This window comes from Panthera onca, chromosome B1, assembly GCF_046562875.1.
Source record: "Panthera onca isolate mPanOnc1 chromosome B1, mPanOnc1 haplotype 2, whole genome shotgun sequence".
NCBI classification, from domain to species: Eukaryota; Metazoa; Chordata; class Mammalia; order Carnivora; family Felidae; genus Panthera; species Panthera onca.
Genome location: NC_138342.1, coordinates 82,695,837 through 82,704,035, shown reverse-complemented (window position 1 = coordinate 82,704,035; position 8,199 = coordinate 82,695,837).

The window sequence follows — 8,199 nt, the reverse complement described above, 5'->3', positions numbered from 1 at the left end:
CCAGAAACTTTATCTTGTAGAAGCACCTGGCTGGCTCAGTTGGCTGAGCATCCAACTTTGGCTCGGGTCATGATCTCATGGCTCATGAGTTCAAGCCCCATGTTGGGCTCTGTGCTGACAGCTTAGGGCCTAGAACCTGCTTCAGATTCTCTGTCTCCCTCTGTCTCTGCCCTTCCCTGCTTTCAATGTCTCTCTCTCTCGCAAAATAAATAAATACTTTTTTTTTAATTTAAAAAAAAGAAATTTTATCTTGTAAAAAAAGTGCTTTAGAATCAAAGAAATGTATAATTAGAATCAGGGAAAAAAATAAATAAAGAGAAAGATCTAATTTGTGTAGAAACACAATGAATTCATAGGTCCCAAATAAGCTATTTGGGTAATCATGTTGAGATTAATAAATTATTATTTTAAAATTATTATATATACACCAATGTAATAGGAGGGAAATTATACTTTTAAATGTATACAACACTGGGAACTTTGAGAACAAGCCTAAAATCAAAGGTCAGAATATATAAAACCATTCTCTCAAGAAGAATCCATGACCTTTCTTTTTTTAACATTAAATAAGAAGCCCTCACATTCAAAAGCCCAGGAATTTACCATTCTCCAGCTTCCTCGAAAAACAGGTTCTTTTGATATTTAAAGAAAATAAAGTCCCTATCTTCAAAGCTCATCAACGTGCAACACAAACAGAAAGGCAGAAAGAAGACTAATAAGTACGTTAATGGCTATTGTATATCCAAAATAAATATTCAATTTGATCATCATTTATTAAGCACCTAGAACTTTCCAGTCTCTGAAGTATACTTTGCAGGATTTGAAATGTAAGTAAAATGCAATGTTTACAGTTAAGGAGGCAGTGGGGAGGTGTCAAAAAGGAACACAGATAACAGAACACAAGAGAATAATATTTGCTTCAAGTAGCTAGCTAGGTGTGAGCAAAGCAAGATGTGTAAATACAATGAGTGTTGAGGGGATTCAAAGAGGGAAAAAAATCATACCCAAAGAGAAGGACTAAAAAAGGCAAGATGTGGGCCTGGATGTAGACTTTAAGAATATATTAAAGTTTCGTAGCCACAGATGACAGAAGTAGGTTTTATAATCAGGGCAAACAGTGTGAACCAAAGCACAGAGGCAGGAGGACATACATGGCATCAAAGGAAGGTCTATTTTGGATTGAGACAAGAATACAAATTGGGAAACCTGGAAGGTAAACTGTAAAATATAGGTTGGCTTGTAGGTAAATGGCCTTGAACGCCAGAGTGAGAGGTTTTCGTTTTTTGTTTTTTGTTGTTTTTTAGCATTTATTTATTTTTGAGACAGAGAGAGACAGAGCATGAATGGGGGAGGGTCAGAGAGAGAGGGAGACACAGAATCTGAAACAGGCTCCAGGCTCTGAGCTGTCAGCACAGAGCCCAACGCGGGGCTCGAACTCACGGACTGTGAGATCATGACCTGAGCCAAAGTCGGACGCTCAACCAACTGAGCCACCCAGGCACCCCAGAGTGAAAGTTTTATACTTAATCTGTAAGAATTAGATAGTTTCTTGATGGTTTTAGAATAAGACAATGACATGACAAAAACTATTATGAATACTGACCTAGCAACATTTTGAAACATGGACTAGCAAAGGGAGATCTGCAAATAGGAAAATCAGTAGGAAGGCTATTGTGATAGTACAAGCAAGAAGTAATAAGAAGCGATACAAGGAGTTAAGATGGGGGAGTAGTATGAAGACTTTATGCTTGCCTTATCCCTTGAACACAGCAGATAAATATCAAATCATTCTTAATACCCAGGAAACCAATCTGAGGACTGAAAGAACAAACTACACAACTAGAGAGAGAGAAGAGGCCACATCATGGAAGGTAGAAGGTGCAGAGACATGATTTGGGGGAGAAAAGAATCACAGGTACTTTAGAGGGGAGGGAGCCCTAATCAGCAAGAGAGGGAAGAAAAAGTGAGACAGCAGGGCACAGGGCATTGCACAAGAAAAACACTTCCCCAAAACCACTGATGGAGAAAACAAGAGGGGCTGTAAGTTTTTTAATAAGCAGCAGAGCTCAAAGCCTGAAGTTTTAGAAGTCTGTGCCAATGCCAGGTGGAATCTGGCAGGTGTAAAGGTGTTCCTGTGGAGGAGGGAGGAGGTCTGGGAGAAGAAAGGGTGGTCTGAGGATCCCCTGGGTCACACAGGGAGAGACACTTCCCTTTCTTGGAGTGCATTTGGGAGAATTGGCACTGCCTCTCCAGGGACAAAAGAGCCATCAGGTGCCATTTGAGCTGCCCCATTCATTAGCGTAGGAGCAGAGGCAGCTGCTGAGGGCAGCTAACCTGGATGCTGGCTTTTTCCTGCACTTTACCATAAATCCAAGCCCCTGTGTGTTCACATGACTGTCCTTCTGAGGCAAACCAGCACCAGTCACAGCACAGTGAGACTCCCCCAGAGAACCAGCACAGGTCTGTACCGCACCAGGTACCTAAAGTTTGGAGTTTTGAAACCCAGCCAGTGTGCCAGAGGACCACTGGGCTGACAGGTGGGCAGACAGCTTGGACACAGACAGGGTAAAGGCAGGGATCTGAGGGAAGGCTAGGGCAAACGAGAGGAGATTGTTCGTTCTTCTGGGAGGACTTCCCAGACAGTGACAGATATGAATTCTCCTCTCCAGGGAAGACAGAGCCAGCCAATGCCATTTTTACCCCCAGTCCCTCAGCAGAGACTGACTTGAGTGAGCAGCACAGCACCCATAGTGGAGGCCTGAGCTGCTTACACCAAGCTCCGCACCCCCTGCACTCTATAGGTGCTTTGTTACTAGGGTAAGTGTGCCTTACCTTACCGCAGCAGTGGCCCCTCCCCCAGAAGACCAGCACAACCTCCCCCCATCCTCAAGCACCAGGTCTACTGACCATAGAGTGCTGCAAAGTTTCAGCTCTAGAGAAAAAAGGATCTAGCCTCTTTTAACAAGCAGACCAAAACACACCTAATTAAAACTTGCCATACAGTAGACAATGCCCAAACACTCTGCACTGCAGGTAAGGAAAAACTCTGCAAAGGACTGACCTGAAGGAAAGAGCAGCCAAAACACAAGAACAGAGTGCACACAGCACACACCACAAACACTTCCTGATGTGTCAGGTCCTGGTCAGTAAATGGTCTCTTCTTAATATAGCCATTACGTTCAGGAGCAGGAAATGTAACAGGCTTTCCTAACACAGAGAAGACCAAGACCTAGGCAAAATACCAAGATTGAAGAATTCATCCCAAAAGAAAAAAAACAAGAAAAGATCACAGCCAGGGATCTAATCAAAACAGATATAGATAATATGCTTGAGCCAGAATTTAAAAACAACAATCATAAGAATACTAGCTAAGTTTGAGAAAAGCACAGAAGACACCAGGGAGTCCCTTACCAGAGAGATAAAAGACCTAAAAATTAGTCAGGACAAAATTAAAAACTGCTATAACGGAGACACAAAACTGACTGAATATAATGACTGCAAGAAAGGAAGAAGCAAAGGAACGAGTAAGTGATATAGAAGATAAATTTATGGAAACTAATGGAGCTGAAAAGAAGAGCAAAGGAAAACTAAAGAATGAATAGGTTAACCAGACAATTAAAGAAGAAATGAAAAAATACTTGGATGACAAAAGTAGACTTAGAGAACTCAGCAAATCCACGAATGTAATAACATTGGTATCATAGTAGCCCCAGAAGAAGAGAGGGGCAGGTTTATTTAAGCAAATTATAGTTTAAAAAAAAAAAAACTTCCCTAATTTGGGGAAGGAAATATATCCAAATCCTGCAGGCACAGAGAACTCCCATCAAAATCAACAAGGGGGCCAACACCAACAATAACATAGTAAAATTTGCAAAATACAGAGATAAGGAAAGAATCCTGAAAGCAGCAAGGGAGAAGAAATCCCTAACCTATGAGAGAAGACAACTAAAGTTAGCAACAGATCTTTCTGCAGAAACTTGACAGGCTAGAAGGAAGTGGCAGGAAATATTCAACCTGCTGAATGGAAATAATATGCAGCAAGAATACTTTATCCAACAGGCTGTCATTCAGCATAGAAGGAAAAATAAAGAGTTTCCCAGACATGGGGCACCTGGGTGGCTCAGTCAGTTAAGCAGCCGACTTCAGCTCAGGTCATGATCTCATGGTCCATGAGTTGGAGCCCCACATCGGGCTCTGTGCTGACAGCTTGGAGCCTGGAGCCTGCTTTGGATTCTGTGTACCCCCCTCTCCCTACCCCTCCCCGACTTGTGCTCCATCTCACTCTGTCTCTCAAAAATAAATAAATGTTAAAAAATATACATATTGAAAAGAAAAAGAGTTTCCGAGACAAACTAAAACTAAAGGAGTTTGTGACCAGTGAACCAGCCCTGCAAGAAATATTAAAGGGGATGCTTTGAGTAGGAAAGATCAAAAGCAATAGAGACTAGAAAGGAACAGAGAAAATCTCCAGAAACACTTAATTTATAGGTAATACAATGGCACTAAATTCATATCAATCAATAATCACTCTGAATTTAAATGGACTAAATGCTCCAAACAAAAGACATAGAGTATCACAATGGATAAAAAACTAGACACATCTGGGGCGCCTGGGTGGCGCAGTCGGTTAAGCGTCCGACTTCAGCCAGGTCACGATCTCTCGGTCCGTGAGTTCGAGCCCCGCGTCAGGCTCTGGGCTGATGGCTCGGAGCCTGGAGCCTGTTTCCGATTCTGTGTCTCCCTCTCTCTCTGCCCCTCCCCCGTTCATGCTCTGTCTCTCTCTGTCCCAAAAATAAATAAAAAACATTGAAAAAACAAACAAACAAACAAAAAAAAAAAACTAGACACATCTGTATGCTGCCTACAAGAAACTTGTTTTACCTAACACATGCAGATTGAAAGTAAGGGGATGGAAGGGCTCCTGGGTGGCTCAATCAGTTAAGTATTCAACCCTTGGTTTTGGCTTAGGTCATGATCTCATGGTTTGTGAGTTTGAGCCCTGTGCTGCCAGCATGGAGCCTGCTAGGGATTCTCTCACTCCCTCTCTCTCTGCCCCTCCCCTGCTCTCTCTCTCACACACATACACACACACACACTCTCTAAATAAATAAATAAACTTTAAAAAAAAGAAAGTGAGGGGATGAAGAACCATTTATAATGCTAATGGACGTCAAAAGAAAGCTGGAGTAGCCAGACTTATATCAGACAAACTAGATTTTAAACCAAAGATTGTAACAAGAGATGAAGAAGGGCACTATATCATAATAAAAGTATATATCCAACAAGACTTAACATTTATAAATATTTATGCCCCCGACTTGAAAGCACTTAGATATATAAATCAATTAATAGCAATTATAAAGGAACACATTAATAACAACAATAATAAGGGACTTCAACACCCCTCTTACAAAATGGACAGATAATTTAAGCAGATCAACGAGGAAACAATGGCTTTGAATAACACTGGACTAGATGGACTTAACAGATATATTCAGAACATTTCATCCTAAAGCAGCAGAATACACATTCTTTTCAAATGCACATGTAACACTCTCTAGAACAGATCATATTCTGGGTCACAAATCAGCCCCCAACACATACAAAATGACTGAGATCATACCATGCATATTTTCCAACCACAACACTATAAAACTTGAAGTCAACCACAAGAAAAATTTGGAAACACCACAAGCACATGGCAGATAAAGAATGTCCTACTAAAGAATGAATAGGTTAACCAGACAATTAAAGAAGAAATGAAAAAATACTTGGAAGCAAATGAAAATTAAAACATGACAGTCCAAACACCCAGAGTACAGCAAAAGTGGTCATAAGAGGGAAGTATTGGCAGTACAGGCCTACCTCAAGAAGCAAGAAAAGTCTCAAATACACAACCTAACTTTACACCTAAAGGAGTTAGAAAAGGAACAGCAAATGGAGCCTAAAGCCAGCATACAAAGGGAAATAATAAAGATTAGAGAAGAAATAAATGAAACAGAAACAAAAGAAAAACCACTAGAACAGATCAATGAGACTAAGAGCTGATTCTCTGACATTTTAAAAAAAATTTTTTTAGAGTTTATTTATTTTTGAGAGAGACAGAGACAGAAAGTGAGTGGGGGAGGGGCCAAGAGAGGGAGACACAGAATCCAAAGCAGGCTCCAGGCTCTGAGCTGTCAGCACAGAGCCCAATATAGGGCTCAAACTCACCAGGATCATGACCTGAGCCAAAGTCAGTCGCTTAACAGACTGAGCTATCCAGGCACCCCCTCTGACATTTTCAATAAAATTGATAACTCCGTAGCCTGAATTATCAAAAAGAAAATAGAAAGGACCCAAATAAATAAAATCATGAATTAAAGAGGCGAGATCACAACACCACAGAAATACAAACAATAATAAGAGAATATTACGAGCAATTATATGCCAACAAACTGGGCAATCTGGAAGAAATGGACAGATTCCTAGAAACATACAAACTACCAAAACTGAAAAAGAAGAAATAGATAATTTGAACAGACCCATAACCATCAAAGAAATTGAATCAGTAATCAAAAATCTTCTGCAAACAAAAGTCCAGGGCCAGATGGTTTCCCAGGGAAATTCTACCAGTCACTTAAAGAAGAATTAATACCTACACTTCTCAAACTGTTCCAAAATACAGAAATGGAAGGAAAACTTCCAAACTCATTCTATGAGCCAGGATGACCTTGATTCCCAAACCAGACAAAGATCCCACTAAAAAGGAGAATTAGAGAACAATATCCCTGATGAATATGGATGCAAAAATTCCCAACAAAATATTAGCAAATTTAATCCAACAGTACATTAAAAGAATTATTCATCATGGTCAAGTGGGATTTATACCTGGGATGCAAGGGTTGTTCAATATTCACAAATCAATCAATGTGATGCATCACATTAACACAAGAAAGGATAAGAACCGTATGATCCTTTCAATAGATGCACAAAAAGCATCTGACAAAATACAGTGTCCATTCTTGATAAAAACACTCAACAAAGTAGGCATAGAGGGAACATACCTCAACATCACAAAGGCCATATACAAAGACCCACAGCTACATCCTAAACGTGGAAAAACTGAGAGCCTTTCACCTAAGGTCAGGAACAAGGCAGGGATGTCCACTGTCACCATTAACATAGTACTAGAAGTCCTAACATCAGCAATCACACCACAAAAAGAAATAAAAGACATCCAAATCTGTAAGGAAGAAGTCAAACTTTCACTATTCACAGATGACATGATACTCTATGTGGAAATCCCTAAAGACTCCACGAAAAAATTGCTAGAACTGATACACAAATTCAGGAAAGTCACAGGATACAAAATCAACATACAGAAATCTGTTGCATTTCTATACACCAATAATGAAGCAGCAGAAAGAGAAATTAAGGAATCGATCCCATTTACAACTGTACCAAAACCATAAGATACCTAGAAGTAAACCTAACCAAAGAGGTAAAAGATCTATATTCTGAAAACTATACAATACTTACAACAGAAATTGAAGAAGACAAAATAAATGGAAAAATAATCCATGCTCATGGATTGGAAGAACAAATATTGTTAAAATGCTAACACTACCCAAAACAATCTACACATTTAATGCAATCCCTATCAAAATAATACCAGCATTTTTCACAGAGCTAGAACAAACAATTCTAAAATTTGTATGGAACCAGAAAAGACCCCAAATACCCAAAGTAATGTTGAAAAAGAAAAGCAAAGCTGGAAGCATCACAATTCTGGACTTCAAGCTATATTACAAAGCTGTAGTCATGACAATATGGTACTGGCACAAAAAACAGACACATAGATCAATGGAACAGAATAGAAAACCAAAAAATGGACCCACAACTATATGGTGAACTCATCTTCAACAAAGCAGGAAAGACTATCCAATGGAAAAAAGACAGTCTCTTCAACAAATGGTGTTGGGAAAACTGGACAGCAGCATACAAAAGAATGAAACTGGACCACTTTCTTACACCATACACAAAAATAAATTCAAAATGGATGAAAGACCTCAATGTGAGACAGGAAATCATCAAAATCCTGGAGAAGAACACAGGCAGCAACTAACTTCTTTGACCTTGGCTGCAGCAACTTCTTACTAGACACACTTCCTGAGGCAAGGAAAACAAAAGCAAAAATTAGCTATTGAGACTTCATCA